Source organism: Choristoneura fumiferana, chromosome 6 (assembly GCF_025370935.1).
Source record: "Choristoneura fumiferana chromosome 6, NRCan_CFum_1, whole genome shotgun sequence".
Taxonomy (NCBI): Eukaryota; Metazoa; Arthropoda; class Insecta; order Lepidoptera; family Tortricidae; genus Choristoneura; species Choristoneura fumiferana.
The window spans coordinates 13,951,797-13,969,620 of NC_133477.1; the positions used below are offsets into that span (position 1 = coordinate 13,951,797).

The 17,824-nt window shown below is 36.5% G+C and overlaps 1 protein-coding gene across 2 annotated transcripts in view; it reads left to right on the forward strand.

Annotated features, from left to right (window-relative positions):
• stet (rhomboid serine protease stem cell tumor) overlaps window positions 1-17,824 on the forward strand; it is a 146,275-nt gene that overhangs the window by 87,369 nt on the left and 41,082 nt on the right. The gene's annotated exons all lie outside the window — the stretch shown is intronic.

The window sequence follows — 17,824 nt, forward strand, 5'->3', positions numbered from 1 at the left end:
GAGCTGGATTTAGTGAATCAGATCCCTTCTCGGAGTCGAGATTACCCAACCCATGCCTAGTTGAACACTACAATTATCTTCATATCAAATTTCGTCCAAATCAGTTCAGCAGTCTTAGTGTGAAAAGGTAGTAAACAGTCAAAAAGACCAACAGAGTTCCTTTTTTACATTTATAACATTAGTACATGTAAGGATAAGGGTTTTATGGTCTCTTTAGATTAGAGCAGGGATGGGGAAACTTTTTCCTTCGCGTGCCGATATATACTAACGAAATATATGGCGGGCCTTGTTGTTGCATTTTTGGCTATGTTATTTATTGAAATAAAATATTGATATGTATTTTCTGAAACACTAATTTGGCCATTGCCAGTGAGAATAAAATTTTGTAACAATACGAAATATTCTCTTGATTTTTGTTTGATGGTCGCGGGCCGGATTTCAAGCCTTCGCGGGCCGGAGATGGCCCGCGGGCTGCAGTTTCCCCATCCCTGCTTTAGAGAGTAATTTTATAATTACTTATTATTATTATTATTTCAATTTTCTACTGAGACTACGGGCTCGTCGTACTCGTATACAAAATAGCAGAAATATAAAGATGAAGGCGGGAAGTCTTCTAATATCATATCGTCACTAAACTTACCCTAAGTAAAGATTTAACAATGTTACGGTTAAGTAATATCTTAAAACATTTTTAAAGGTAAATAGGTATAACAACAGATTTTCACTTAGTAAACTTGTTATCTTTCGGCCTAATTAATCGGGATCATACGTCAATTTCTGATAGTTCCTGGCATAAAATGTAAAGCGTTGAGTTAAAGCTAAAAGCAGTGTTACTTTGGCCAAGCGAATATGATATGATGTATACCTAGGTAACACATTGCAAGACGAATACGAGTAAATACTCCGGCGTCGCGACGCTGCTGTACAATAAGGACAAAACTCACGATACACGTCAAACTAGTAATACTTATTACTAGAAATATTCATTTAGGTTCAATGTTTCACCGAAACTTGTTCGACAAATTTTTATTTCACAACCTACGTTTCATATACTACACAAATATTCTTCACAAATATGTTGTTTCGAAAAATATTTCGATTTAAAAGTTATCGTTTGACAACTAGTCATTTAGCAAATACTATAATTTATAAATGTATCAGTTATGTATTTTTCATTACACAAAAAGTTATATCTCAATGGATTTAAAAAATTACATTTAGAAAAAACTTTACTTAATAAATACACGTATTACCTACTGCTGTACCCAAACCAGGAAGAAAGATACAAAATGTGTGTTTACGAGTATAACGTTAATCATCTAAATATAACGAGACGATACGAGTATCACGTTAATGCTAAATTACAGGCGACGAAATGATAGGACACCATTTATTTAACGTGAAGTGAATTTAGGTGAGCATGATGGTCCCTCCGAAAGCGCTAGTAATATTTAAAAAAAACCGTCAAGTGCCTGTCGGGCCAGCGCAGTGTTATAATAATAATAATAATAATGTCATTTAATTCAGATTATTATCCATAGTTTGTTAGTTACAAAGCCTTAAGTTATGTAATGTAGTGTCTTGTGTACTGTATATACCGCAAATATTCAATATTACATTTTGATCTACTATAACTCGTTAACCTAAAAGTCGTGTGTACTTGACCGTGATAGTTTTCCTTTTAAATTCGGTATTATACTTAGATATTATATAGGTATCTACTACGTATACGATTTTTTTTTAGATTTTTCCAGCCAACGTTTTAGCTTGTAGTCACTAGACTCTAAAAAAAGTAGCACGTTAAAGCTTAATATTTTGCAAACATATCCTTAAATGGAAAAAAATTGTAGTAGATATTGGATCCAGAAAACCATGACCTAAATCATAGACCCTAAATAAACAGTAAAGTCGAAACAACTATTTTGTTGAAATTTTTATAACTTTACGTTCGAGCCCTGCTGAAAAAACGCTCACAACGTGAATGTCTCCAGATTTAGCATCGAACAGCTCGGCTGAGATTTGCGCCGCCAGTGGCAGAATTAAAGTCGTCAATTCTTTAGTTGTTACTTGTGATGAAAATTATTCCGGCTTAATATAGCTTTCAAGGTTTAAATTTCCAGAGGACACGTCATATTGATAGATTTGATATGACTATATGGCTCGTCAACATACCTAGTTAATATTCATTGTCTTCATTTTTATATGGACTGCAATTTTTTCGTAGAAATATGGTAAAATAAAGTAAGGTCTAGTTAACTAACTAGGTATTCTTCATCTATATTCTTTCTATTCTTCCATAGTCTTTCTATTTCTTAGTCTTATTATAAAGACCCGCCCGAGACCTTCCTACACTTACACGTTAATGATAGTGGTCAGTTATATTGCGCGCCCTGTAATAGGACCTTTAAGACTAAGTTTGGTTTTGTCAGCCATATTCGGGCACATAATATACAAGCCTAAAGGTTCGCCTTTGTCGGACACGACATGGAGAACATCATTCCATAGTACGTAACTAGGTCAAGCGTGTTTCAGTCTTCAATTTAATTAATTATATTTTATTTTAGAACTTGGTAGTACTTATAAATAGATTTACATAAAATGGCACCAGCCGCTTAGGCTATCGGGAGCAATCTGCGCTCCGGCATGTATACCGCTGTCAATCTGTTTTAAAGTTGTATTCTAGAAACACGACCTATCCCTTTATACAAAACTAGGTTAATCTAACCTGCCAGGTGGTCATTTTTACCACCTGCCAGCGGTATACAGCCTAATTCCTACAGTACACTCATTCATGAAAGTACATATATAACAACGCGAAAAGCTCATGCTCTAGAAAGTATAACTCTAGATACTACAAACTGTGACATCGATACAATATTCCCTTTTTTTTTGTAAACTTCATAATTTTAATCATCTCTCATGACCAACCTTTTCCATGCACGAAAACTTGATCAAACTTACAAAACCACATTTCAAACATACTTTCGACCCCTTGCGGACTAATAAACATTCATAATGATTAAGTACCAGTGTCGCATTGTCTTTAGTTGAACTCTCCCACCCTATACAGCTCAGGCAAGGTCCCTGTGCAACGGCTGCTAGGCCGGCCCTGTGACCTATAGCGGCCTTGCAGATGCACTGCAGGTGCAACAATTACTGCACTGTACGCTGCACTAGCTATGCTAAGCTGCTAATGTTTTTGTCATTACACGTGTTGTTTAATTCTATGGCTTCTTTGGATAAAGTTAGCTACGTAAGCTGAAAATAGATAAGTAAAGAAATTAAAAAGAATGAAGATGTGGTTATTAACTCGTTTGATTATGTTACTGAAAACGCTACAAAACACTTAGCTTAGAACCTCCAGTAAATACTAAAATAAACACAACAACTTTATTATTTCCTTTGTGTTAAATCAGTGGCCCTATACATTAAGTGTTGGGCTGGACAGTTAAAAGTGCGGTTTCTTATCCTAAAAGGACTGTATTGACACTGTGGCTTATTTAAAGTATTTTGATATCATTTTCGAAATACTTGTTTTTTACATTTTCAAGTATTACGTGTCGATGAACAAACACAAATAGTAACTGACGCGCGACTTCACTTGAAAGTATCGATAGATAAGTCGCGTGTCGGTAAAACAAGGACTAGAGCTCGACACACTAAACAAAACAATATCACCTCTTCTAACTCCTAACGCATCGCAGGAAGGTTGTATATGGCTTCGTGGGTTATTCTAATTGTATGGCGGTGGTTCAAACAATCAGGTGTTTGCGAGAGATAGCTGCTATCGCCTGGGAACGTCAAACATCTCGGCGCGGCCACCGCCGGCCCGCAGTTGCGTAAGGCCAACGCTTGACAAGGTAAATTCCTCTCGTGCCTCTGAATATTTTGGATTGAGAAGCAAATAGTTAATTAGATGTATTAGTATAAGTCACCTACCTTTCTGATAGGGTCGATTATAGCTACGAGTACTAACCAAGTTATCACTATCCTATCTAAAATAATATAGCAGATCAAAACTGGCTAGTGGGCAAGTAAAATAGCATGTCCGATTTTGTAAAGTAATCAAGGAGTGGTATAAAGAGACATTAACGAAACTGTGAGCCAAAACTAGACACCGCTAGTTAATGTAACAGACGTTATCACGCTCCATGTAATAATGAGACCGCAACAACAAACGACAGCCGATTAAAAACCCCTAGTCTAACCCTACCCTTCTAAACGCTTAACCTTAATTACTGCCTTGTTCCAGCCTATCTCCTTGATAATCTATGAGCATCGTGCGAATCAACATTTTAATTATACAACAAAGTAAAAGCTCAGAGGGAACTTTGTTGTCGTTTAGTGTCCGGCATAGCAGGGAGTTTACGAAGCGCGACGAACTGCGCCGCGCTTTCATGAAGACTAAGATTTCGCGTGAGTTAAGTTCTAATAAAGTAAGGGCCGCTTGCACAGTCTAGAGTCAGAAAGTATCATTGTTAACCCTGGATTAGGGGTGACAGTTCCATACATTTTGATAATACGTACTTATCCCTGGGTTAGCGTCAACTCGGAGTTTCGTAGTTGACCCTGGTCCGCATAAGCCCGCCTAAGATAATTATTTTCTTGCTTTGAAAATACAGAGATCTTAGTCTAGATACTGTTAGTTCAGCATGAGTCTTATCCTCTTATAGTCCCACTAGTTGCAGTAAGTGATTGTGAACGTTGATGGCTTAACTCGTTATGAATTAGAAAAACCATCTGAAGCGCAATCGCAATCAGCATAAATTGAAACTATTCCTGCACCGTCGTCCTATACGTAAGCTGCAGTACTATTGATCTGCCTCAGTTGAACAAGAAGAACGCAGAAGATCTTCGAGCACATCCGCCAAGCAGGGGTCGGTTACAGGGGATCCGAGTTTTCTATCGACCCACTGAAGAGAATTTTAGGGCTATCCAAATGCCAACCCAGCATTAGCAGATTCGTTTAAGGGAAGCAAAAATGGAACTCTCTAAATAGTTGAATTGTGTACCTGTCGTGTGTTTTTTGAAATTTACACTTGTTGTTAGGTATTACTGTAATGCCGTATTTCTATTTTTAAGTCAATTAATAGTACCCTCCAAGAGATGGAATGCAAGAATCGGCGAAACAGGTGCGCGTGCACCTGTTGAGTGACAATTTGCGACGATCGATATGTCGATACGTATCCCAGCTACTAGCATTCAGATGCGACATGAGCGCCGCAATGTTTATGCGCGGCTAGACTACTAATTGGTACTGGTTTTTGTAAATAAACTTTTATAGCGGCACTTAGAGTTAACTAATGGCACGGAAAATTATTATTGAGAATACTTCAGACAAAATCGAAGCAGAACTAGCATCCCGATGGTAAAAAATAATTGCAGCATACAGACAGTTGTAATATTATGAGAAGATGCTCGATGACGCCCATGCAGTGCGAGTGAGATCACATGAAATATCATTTGGGAATAGCAAAATCACTGTATCAACTTATCTAGTTTATTTACCTTGCTTCACCGCTAAAATCGTAAACAAAGAAGAAAGAAGAAGCAAAGTATTAAAATAGTTTAGTCCATTAATATGGACTTCTACAAACCTGTATCAATCAATTAAATCCCTGTTGATATCTGCGCTCAATCAAATAAAGCTAAAAAAAATATTTTTAAATAAAGCTGTAAATTATGTGTGTACTTATGTGTAGGTAGTACTAGGTAGGTACTTCACTCATCAAAACAGCAACTTAGCAAACAATTTTCACAGATGTGATTTCTAAAATGGGCGATCTAGACTCTTTTGACAGAACCAATATCTGGTTGGCATAATATTTCTATAGCAACAAAAAATATAAGAAGATAAACAGCCACATACATGTGAGTATTCTGCAACAAGTTCCACTGCTAAAAAGTTTCATAAGTTATATTTTAACATAATAATAATAATTTATTTCCAAAAATCATACACATCCGCAACATACAAAGTAATATCTGCCAGACCTCAAACTAGGCAGAGCCTGTATCTTGGGGCCTTGGAGTGCACTATACTATAAACGATTATCATAATAATATCTGCAATACCTAGTAGACGACAAGTGGAACTTGAAGTAATATGAAAAATAAAAATAAAATAAAATAATGAAGGTAAACACCAATACAATTTAACAAAACTAAAGCGGAATGAAAAAAAAAACAATACAAAAAAAAACGCGCGTGTGTGTGTGTGTGTGTGTGTGTGTGTGTGTGTGTGTGTGTGTGTGTGTGTGTGTGCGTGCGTGCGTGCGTGCGTGCGTGCGTGTGTGTGTGGTTAGTGAGGTTACATCAAAGTTTTTGTTTCATATCATGCGATATTCAACAAAAACGTGATATGGCTATGATCTATTGTGCGGTGTGCCTTTAGTGATCACAAGAATTGAACCGATACCGGCGCCGGCGCTTCACCCACTCAACCGAGACCCACTCAACGCCATACCTAATATCCACTAGCAAATAATCAGCCAACCATAACTCATTTCATAATCAAACTCACTATCTCACTCACTCCAGTCCCCTTTGAAAGGAAAAGCATTACTTGGTGACAGCTTTAATTCAGTTCAAAGTATTGTTAGGAATTTACGCGCAAAAACTAGAGGCGGTATTCCCCGATACCATTCCCACAGCGGCCAAGTGACAAATCAATAGGTAAATCGACGAACTTTAATCGATTTAGTTCGATTTTGAGGCATGCCTGCGTTAATTATAAAGTAAGTAAGTTTTTTGGCAGCGGGCGACAAAAAATTACGTTGTATCGATTGAAAATATCTAGCTACTGTATTTATCCGTGTTCTAATCTCTATAGTTACGACAAATACACGTACATTTTGTTTAATCGCTATCCCTCGTCAACTGAATTTCAAACTTAAAAACGCCAAATTCTGACAGCTCATTAAATGAAATTTTCATCTAATTTTGCTCTGAAAGAATTAATCAGCGAAGCGGAATTTGCTTTAACATCCTGTAATATGTAGAACTTGGCTTGACACGCTGCCGCGTGCAGGGATTAAGGCCAGATTATCCGAAATCAAGCCATTTCTGGTTCATTTAAATCTACTTATTGATCGGGTAAAAATATGACTCGCACTGCAATCGTAGAGTACAAGTATAGCAACTACAAATAATAATACCCCATTTTGATTAAGACTTCTTTCAATTTCTGGAAGGTCTAAATTTTAATGGTGGAATAGCTGGTAGTAGCTTAAGGAGCCTTCTTGATTATTTAAAGGTTCAAAAGACCAACGTAGAACTATAGTTAATCATGGACTGTTTACTTTTTATACTTTCACAAAAATGCCTTCGCATTCCATAATATTATTGCAAAATTTCTATCACTACCTTAGCGCAAGAAATTCCCCTAGAATATTTTTATGTTTTCGATTAACCTAGGCTGGATTATAGTATGACATAAACGGCTACGTATAAATTAGGAACAAAGGGCGCGTCTCGCATCGCACTGGCGCCTGCGCCCGCGCCGGTAGTGCCGCAGTTAACTCCAGTTAGGGTAAAGGTGATTAAAACCGGGCGCGTGCCCGCGGGCGGCGGCGTATATCACATTCCGATATAAATTAGTTTTGGACCAGTTTATGCCGAAATAAGCCGAAGTAACTCACATAATAAGCCCGCGTTTATAACAGTTTACGGTTAAACGGTGCGGCGTGTAGGTAGAGTCCGACCGAACTTTTGATTTCGATATCAGTGAGTTTCGGTGTTAAATTAGACTTTGTATAGCCAGAATCTGCGGAAACTAGGACCGAACCCGAAACTGGGTTCATGAGCTTTTGCGCGACGTTTGGTAGTAAACGGTGCCGTGTGGTGAGGTGACATGGCCATTCGTACATCTGCTAATTTATCTTAGCCATGTTAATAACTACGATATATAATTATAACAGAATAAATAAATAACTATCACGGAACGCTTGACATCAATTTGACCTAGTTCCAAAGTTAAATAAAGCTTGTGTTATGGCCTTATGAGTACTAGACAACGGATAAATAAATAGATAGATACGAGCATATACTTAAGTGCGTATTAAAAACCAAAGACACAACAGCAAACATAAGTTTTTTTGCATACAAGTATCTGCCCCTGAATCTGAATAGTGAAGTACCTAAGTTCTCACTTTTCTAGAGCTACAAAACTATCTCCTTATTTATTTGTCAAATACATAGTTTATTGGCTCTAAAAAAGACTCACTTCTATGAACACCGACACATAATTATTGTATGAAACTGAAATGAATGCAAGTTTAAATATATTTACTTGATCTTCCTCGAATTAAATTTCAGTTTCTTGTTCGGTTTCGGTCGAAACTGAAGCAGAAACAGATTCAGTGTCGGTTTCGGTTACAGACACTAACTTTGGTCAAACACTATGTAGGCAACCGACTCCACAAAAAATGCTCAATTCGTCTGTAATTTTTATTTTTATCGTAAGGTATATTACCCCGCAAACATTGCAAGCGATGGTTTAGCGAAATGCAACCAATAGGTACTTAAGATAATAACACGAATGCTCTCAAGTTGAAGAGACACTACCCTGTAGTACGGTCGGCAGAAGAACAACTGACGCTAATTGTTTTTTTTTAACCATTTGGCAATACTTTTTGACGCACATTACGCAAATAAAGATAATCCGTCTAAAATGGATTAGGTATAATGTAACAAGCCAGATTCTTGATTTGTATAACAGCAATATAAAACGATAGGTAGAAAAGATAGCTATGTAAAAGGTTTTGACATCACGGGAAGAAAAACTCGTATCAACATTCGTGTATTCATCTGACTTTATCTGCCTGCAACTTGGTCTGCAGAGCTTAAAATTATTAAAATACACCAAAGATCAAATATGTCACCATCAAAGTTTTATTCAAACTTACCCGTTCTTTCGGAAAGAGAGAGCTTGGATTGTAATTGCCACGCGGGCCCAGTGTAAATAGAGCAATTTTTTTTTTAATATTCAAATTACATCTTAGGTACTACACATTATTATATTCTCGCCAAACTGCTACGTTTGATGGAGAGAGAATTCACTCACGACATTCAATTGCAAGTGTTTATGTATAAGTTTCCTCACAATGATTTCCTTCGCCAAATACCTCATGGTAAATTTTGAAGTGTGATGTGACATATAAAAATAAAAATTAAGAGCCTGTCGGCCCGGGTTCGAACCCACGACCCTCTGCCTGAGAGGCCATAGTTCAAGCAATAAATGAATTTAATTTAATTGAAACAACTCTGTTACCACGCGGTTTTTTAGGTACTTGAGGATATAACGATTTCTTTTTCCGAAGTATTTTTCACTGATTGTACCGCCATTGTAAAACGCCGTTCATGACGTATAAATACGTACTGGGTTTGGAATTTACGATTGATGAAATTAAAGAGTACACCACGCTGCGGTCGCAGCGACGGCGGCGCACGCGATGCCAAAGCACACCAATTTCTTCTCGCCTGCGGCCATCGCCAAAACACTAACCCACCAATAAGGTAACAAGTTCAATTTTCAGTCCGTCAGGAACTATGTCTTATTAAAATTAAGGAAGGTTACTTTTTTTATTGCGCCGAGAACGTCACGTGCCGTTTTGTTTTTAGAATCGTGGTCATTGCTAAATCGCTAGCTAACAACTATAACAACGCATGATTAGTTTTCAGCGTATTCCAAACAGAAGCTTGAAGGAATGGAGAATGAGTGCAGTTTCGTTTGTATATAGGTTAATTTTAAGACTGTTTGTTAGGGTAGCTGGAACTACAACGCTTGCCGCCGTAATTGCGAGCGTTCGGCGCGTGTGGGAACCGATTTATTAAGATTTAATCACGACCAATTAAAATACGCATCGCGTAATTATGGTACGAGAAACTTATGCAAATTGTTGTTCTACGCGCGCGGCTACGAAGTGGCTACGCACGTAGCACCGTAGCTGCTACAAACGTACAAGCATAGACTGCAAACGTACTTGCTTAGTAATAGAATATGCCTGTCCAAAATTGGACGACTATATCAATATTTAATTAACCTAGTCCCAAACTAACCAAAGCTTGTGCTATGGATCATGAGTAATGCATGATACATAGGTACTCCTATAAATTAAATACATGGGTATTAAATATTCAAGATTCGAAAATATTTCCATTTATTATAGACTAGATTTTGCCCGCGGCTTCGCCCGCGTAGAATTCGGTTATCGCGCGCTGACCTCTCGGGAACTGTGCATTTTTCCGGGATACAAAGTAGCCTATGTCACTCTCGGGCCCATAAACTGTATCTATGCCAAAAATCACGTCGATCCGTCGTTCCGTTTCGACGTGAAAGACGGACAAACATACAAACACAAACTTTCGCATTTATATTATTAGTATGGATTCTTTATATTGTAGAACATGTTTTGCTCTATCTCGTAGACTCGTGTTTAACTTATTTCCGACATCTCATTAGAAACCTCTAAAATGAACAGTGTTTCTCTACTATATTATGCATGTATTATACGAGTACATATAAACCTTCCCCTTGAATCACTCTAAAAAAAACGCATCAAAATCCGTTGCGTAGTTTTAATGATCTAAGCATACATAGGGACAGACAGCGGAAAGCGACTTTGTTTTGTACTATGTACTCGTATGTAGTGATATATTTATGCACAGATCGGGAACACATAGACATATTATCTTGCAAGTCAAATTTCACGCACTCCTTTGCAATCGGTCGGATAGACTTAAAATTTGGTACGGATGGGTAATTCGGACAATGCAAGTACAGTAAACAGAAAACATATTAGTCAACAAGAAAGCTTGTAATAAAAAAATGGTTTAACAAAACTTACATCATTGACTCCAGCCAGGAACATTCTAGTAACTACTTTACCACTCATTTATTCCAATTCATCGCAAGCCAAACAATCGAAGCCCAATTCTATCCAGCCAGTTCTATAATAAAATTAATGTAATAATGAGTGGTGCGACAATGCGTCTTCCCACGACGGACCTCCCCGGAGCGCATACATTATAAAGTGCCCACACGCACTGGCAACGACTCTTACGCACCCCGTCTGCACTACCCTGAAATAACGACGGAAAAATCTAGGCGGGACATTATTCGAGCGTGTATTCCGTATGATTTTCATGGACACATTTTTTAGGTCTATAATAATATAATATTCTGTTACAATTTCCAGGTTACGGAAGACGTCGAAAAATTATCGAATAAAAAAAGTAACGCTCATATAACGGTCCAGGCACGATCACGATCACATCGAAATACATTAGAGCTGTGATGCTGAATATGAAGCACTCTATTCTAGTAACGTTACTGAATAACTGACTGACAGGCAACGCACAGCCTATGCTAGTAAAACTAGAGATTTGAAGCAGAAATATTATGTATTTAGAGATAAAAGGCCTACGAATAAATATTTTATTTTTATTCGTATTATATTTATTCGTATATTATTTCATTTTATATTTATATGTAGTAAAAGGCATATATATTTTCTATTCAAAGTGGTTACATAGTTTCTGGATTCTTCTGCTCCGTAGTGCAGGAAAATAGTACAGTATAGTAGATCTCGTTCTTGACCGACCGAGGACTGGACGTCCTACGGCTGAAATGATAATGACAATGATGATGATAATCCCACTAATATTATAAATGCGAAAGTTTGTAACTCTGTTAGTTTGTTTGTTACTTCATCACGTCTAAACCGCTGAACCGATTAAGATGAAATTCGGTACACAGATAGTTTGAGGCCCGGGAAAGGACATGTGGACAGTGATGAAATATTTTTAGGTTACAATTTAGTTTACAATGCACGTGAATCCTGTATAATGTGTATACAATACATTGCATTCCGAATGGTAACGCAAGCTCACCCATATCGCGGTATTAGCATGTTAATGAAGGGGCGTGGCGCGCCTTCCACACAAATCATGCGCGAGCGCGTGATATATGCGCCCTTTAATAACCTATTACAATGTCCAAGGGTGATTGTAAATAGTTTCGGGGCTCGGTTGACGATTGGTCCTGGGTTTGAAAGACTTTTGATTTATATAAAATTCCGACTTTGATTATTATGAAGCTAACCAAATGTCCATTTCAAATAACTTATTGTAAAAAAAATGTAAGCTTTTTTGCTGACTGTAAATATCCGTACCAAATTTCAAATCAATCCTACTTATTTATTACTTAAGTGGGTGAAATTTGATTTGCAAGATTTAACCTTCAAAAGAAACAAAGTTCAAAAGAATTTTGTAAAAAGCTAATAGTATCCTATTTGATGAATGCCTATAGCTATATCTTATAGATGATGTTATGTAAAATTTTCTAATTAAGAAAGTTGAATCCACCACACTATTTTCTTGTATGTCTGTTGCAATTTATTCCTCGAAACAAGCCAAAGAATAATACAAAGAAAACAGAATCTTAGATATCAGTAAATTTAAATAATACTAGCTTTTGCCTGCGGCTTCGTCCGCGTGAATTTCGGTTATCGCGCGCTGTTCCCTCAGGAACTGTGTTTTTTTCCGGGATAAAAACTTGCCTATGTCACTCTCTGGCCCATAATCTATCTCTATGCCAAAAATCACGTCAATCCGTTACTCCGTTTCGACGTAAAAGACGTACAAACATACAAATACACACACTTCCACATTTACACTATTAGTATGGATGTCTAAAATATTTTGACGCTCCTAATCCAGATTTTGGAATGTATTGCCAGTAAACTATAAGATAAAAAATAAAATTCCCATCAATTAGCTACTTACAAATCCCAATTCCAAATATTCCTATGACGCGCGGGCGCAGGTTCCTAAGGTAGCCGAATTAACATAGTAACGAAGGGGCGTGGCGCCATCTCACGCCCTCCCAAAATAAATAAGCGTCCGGAATGTGGCCACGGCCAGATAAATGGACCACCGGCTCCTTGCACCGCAGAAGGCTGAGGAATTTCCATTTTGTTGGATCACTTATTGGTTGAGTTAATGCTGAAATTGGAACATGAATTAATAATATTCTAAGAGAAAACATTTAAATGAGTGTTTGTTGGTTTGTTTTTAGTAAATAAACAAGAGCCCATGGAAAGGAACTTCCAAAAAATTCTGTTTTTTGCACTTCTAGGCCCCTCAAGGAATATATTCTTCTGCTGTCGTTTGAATCAGTTAGTATTGAAAACCTCATTCCGTAATAATTAAAAAAAAAATGGTTGGTTGGTGAATACTCGTAACAGAACGTCATTTGGTATTATTCAGCAAAACCCCATTTTTACGTCTGAAACAAAACAATGTCATGTTTATTTATAAAAAAAATGTGTAATATTGCTAATAATAAGACTACTACGAGTATTATTAAGTACTTCAAGAAATAATTATAACACCAAAGTACGTAATTTTTGCGGAATTAGTAAATAGTCACCAAAATTATCATCCAACCCTATATTATGTACATACGTCCTACTGCTGGGCAGACGCCTCCTCTCAAATTAAGTAGGCCTGGGTCGTAGTTCCCACGCTGGCCCAGTGCGGATCGGGAACTTCAAACACACCTTGCTGCTTCGCAGGTAGTGTCGATTTCCTTACGATGTTGTTCTTCACCGTAAAGTTCGAATGTGATTTCGCACATGAATTACGAAAAACTCAGAGGTGTGAGCCTGGATTCGTACCCACGATCTTCTCCTTGAGAGGCTGTTGTGTAGCTCAAACTACTGGGGCCACGGCTTACCATCAAAATGATAACAATATTTTATGTTAACAATATGTATTATCAAATAATTATATTTTTAATAAAAGGAGTAAAATTTATAATACGTACGTTTCTTTGTATACTCGTATACCTGTTTTCTGTACTGCTTGCTATGAGTTGGTGTGCAATAAAGAGTGTATTGTATTGTAATTATGAGACTTTTTGACGGAACTCACCACCTGAAGCTCCTATGTTCTACGCAGTTTAAGCTTATTAAATTAAACCGTGACATTTATTTCTAAACAAAAAACTCTTCCGTGAATTGTGAGATCCAATGAGTGCAGATGACCTTAAAAATCATACATCATAAAAAGGTTTAGGTTACCGGTAAAAATAAAAAATAAAACCTAAACAATATGAACAAAACACTAAGCGGCCTCTTTAGTGTATCCTTGAGATGATATTCTCGCCGTTTACCTACGACTACTTAGCGTTAGCGACCTTAATCCAAAACCAATGATCTTCAGACGTCCTTCACTCTACCTGATTATTATGTATAGGTACACACACCAATACACAGAAGTGCCAATCAACGGTCAACCCAAATTTATTTTTATTATAATTAGCGGCAAAAATTTAAAGTGAATAACGCAATTAATAAAACAAACATGATAAAATCAACCAAAGTACCGTATCAAATTAGTTTACTTACATTATTTAAATTGGTTTACATTAAAACGCTTAATATTTAAGTGTTTTCGAATATCAGCTCGCGGAATATGAACGCTTATTTATTGCAATACTTTTTAAATTATTTAGATAGAGATAAGTAAGTATCGTCAATCTTCATTTAATTTTGTCCCTGCAAACGACACTAATTATACCCGAACATGCTTATGCTTCCAAATCCAAAAGCAGCCCTGGAAATGGGAGAACCTTAAAGTAATTTTCACACTAAAAAAATATGGAAAAAGCCAAAATTATGATTGTTTTTTTGGAGTCTTTTTGTATTTTTTATTTCAACTCCAAATTTGATACTTTTACGGGTATCCCGTGAAACCATATCGAAAATACAAACTGAGACATGGAGGCACAGAAAACCAGAAAAAGAGACCAGCGCCAAAATTATGTCATATCGTTGAAAAAGAACCAAGACATAAGGTCTTATACCCTAAAACTTAATGCGCCACTCCCGCACGTTTATTCCAATTCTTTTGACACAAATTCCTTTTTCCGCTCTCAAAATGAAGTTATTATCAAAAGTAAGACGTTTCGTTCGAGATTACACGTGAATAAAAACATGGAGGTATAAATAAATAGGAGGTATTTATTTGATCGTCCCGGGTCGTGCGTGCAGTGGGTGGCATCGGCATTTGTCACCACGGACCGGGAGCCAGGCGCTCGACCAACTCCGCGGCAGGCGAGTGAACCTCATTTTTTTGGAATATCTAAGCTAAAAGCTATGAACGATATTTTTATGATAAAATACTTACAACTGCTATCGAAAAGCACGGTTTTTGTCAATCGAAAAAACTGAGAAATCCTTAATACGTATAAAATTACATAAAGCTTAAAAAGAATAATGGACGAAATACATAATAGTCATTTGAATGTTTTTTTTTTCAGAAATTCATAATTTCGTATTTCGACTATTACTTAAATTTTATTTGTTTTGACACGTTCCTTCTTAGGTTATTAATTAGTCTTAGTCAGTGTGCCAATCCTGTGGTAATTTTAATTATCTAGCTAATCTTCAATTTTGAAACAAAAATACAGTTCCGAAGACTTGACATATTCGTAATTTTGTGATAAATTCGAAACGCAAGTAGAGTAATTACAACTCATAGTAAAAATAATCAATTTTGTCAAATAGACAAAAAACATTCGAGCGGTGTTATTTTTGTAGTAACTAATTCCGAAACTTTTACTTCTTTTGAGTGACATGATTTCAAAACTGTCCTCTGTACATTGCTCTGTTTAATGGCATGATATCAACGTGTCAAACACCTATTGAAAGCAGTCGATGCACTCAATGAGTGTCCAATTTCCAAAAGAAGCAATCAAAAAATTACCATAAAAAGGAAGTTTCCGTTAAAGTTTGGTCGTGCATAAAAATTCTTCTCAAAATTCGTACTTACATATAATCGGAAATGTGAGACTTATTAGGTAGGTATAGTCAGATTTTACATGTGAAATAGATTGTGTATGTAAAGGGCGACTCATCCAACCGTTCTTAGATTAATGTTAAAAACCAACTCGCGGTGGCCGCTATCGCAGCATCGGGCTCTATGCAAATGCAGTTTTTGCAGCTACCAATTGAGCAGCAGAACCGATGCACCGGCAGTGGGTGGCCAGACACATGTGAATCTAAAGGCAATCCCCTCAAATGCTCAAATCTGTTTTTACGAGTTTGTTATGCAGGTATTGGCGAGGTAAATCGTGGGGTTACGAGCAGAAATAACATAGCAGAACGTGAAATGTATTGATGATTCCGTTTGGATGAATATAAATTAAGCTTGTATATAAGTTAATGATTCATAAATACAACAATTTACAGAGTCTTGGTGCGTTGCGCAATCGTAGCGCAAGTTTTATATTTTTTTGCATTACATTGCATGTCCGATATGAGCATCGGATTGGATTCGAAAACTTTTGAATATTCATATCTCAACTAAACTATAAATATTGACTAAAATAATAATAAATATTTTTATTTCAGGATACTAAAATGATATCATAGTACCTAGTAGAAGATCCGAACTTGAAAAAATCTGCAACGGTCTGATAATAGAATGAAATTTATTTTATAATAAATTTAGTATATTTGCAAAAAAAAACCTGGACAAGCAATTTTTCTTCTAAATATTTATTAATGATTTTTAATTAAATGCAGACAACCCTATATCAACGTGTTCACAATTAAACAACGATAACGTTGATATACAATTTGTTCTATTATCTAATCAAGTGAAAGTAACTGGCATCGACATAACTATTTAAGTATAAACCTGGCAACCCAGTAGTTCGTCCAGGTCAACAATAGCAAACCTAACGTCTACATGTTCCATAGGTTTTATATATTTATACTTTAAGTCAATAAAAAAATTTCTTATTATCTCTATGATGTAACAAAACTTTATTAAAAATATTTTTTTTAATAATTAAAAATACTTAGCCTGTCCAGATTTGTTTTAGCAAACCCATTTCTAATATATTTCCTAATGTACTAAATTTATTATAAAATACATTTCATTCTATTATCAGACCGGTGCAGATTTTTTCAAGTTCGGATCTTAGACCATAGGTATCAGATCTCATTTTCAATTATACTTAAACTGTATGAATGTGTGATTCGGTATTTTTTCATGTTTTTATTTAGTATATAAAACGTTACGTTGACGAAATGTTCGTGCCATTTCGTGCTTCTCCGGCTCAGCTAGCAGGTACTCTACTCTTATTATTACAACAGAAATAACAATTTATCAAGTCCTCCTGATAAATAATCATCGTAGGTACTTCCTACAGTTACAATTCGCCTCCTAAAGAAATTTTAAATAACTTGAGCAATTTTCTCGTCTCAATCCTATTAAGACCGTGTTACATTTAACAGGGTATTGTAAGAGGTACAATTTTACTACCGATATGATTAAAAGGCTCGAGGCTTTGATCCGGACGGGTTATTGGCGTGTGCTGCGTGCGCGCACCTGCCGCCGACCGATTATTTGGTCATTAGTCGGCACGGAACCCACCGAAATTACTGTGTACGGAACCCTAATCGTGCTCCGCGAAGATAGAGCTAAGCGTTCGGCTAAACAAGCAACGCCAATTTACAATCTTCTGAAAAATATTGATTCTTTTTAGGTAATTTGTATTTACTCGTGGGATGCTATGCCACTTTGTTCGTTAGTTGACCAATCCGCTTCTACTAGATCTGTCAACGCAGAATAAGTGAATCCGAATGGTCAAGCTTGTCTGCGTAGTCAGTTTATCAGTTTGTGCAGGAAAATTGGCAAATTGTAAATTTATGTAAATTCTAGACCAATCATGACATTTATGACATTTGATATTGAAGCATTAAACAACTATAATTACAGCTAAACTAATAGGTCTTCTACTAACCTCGAA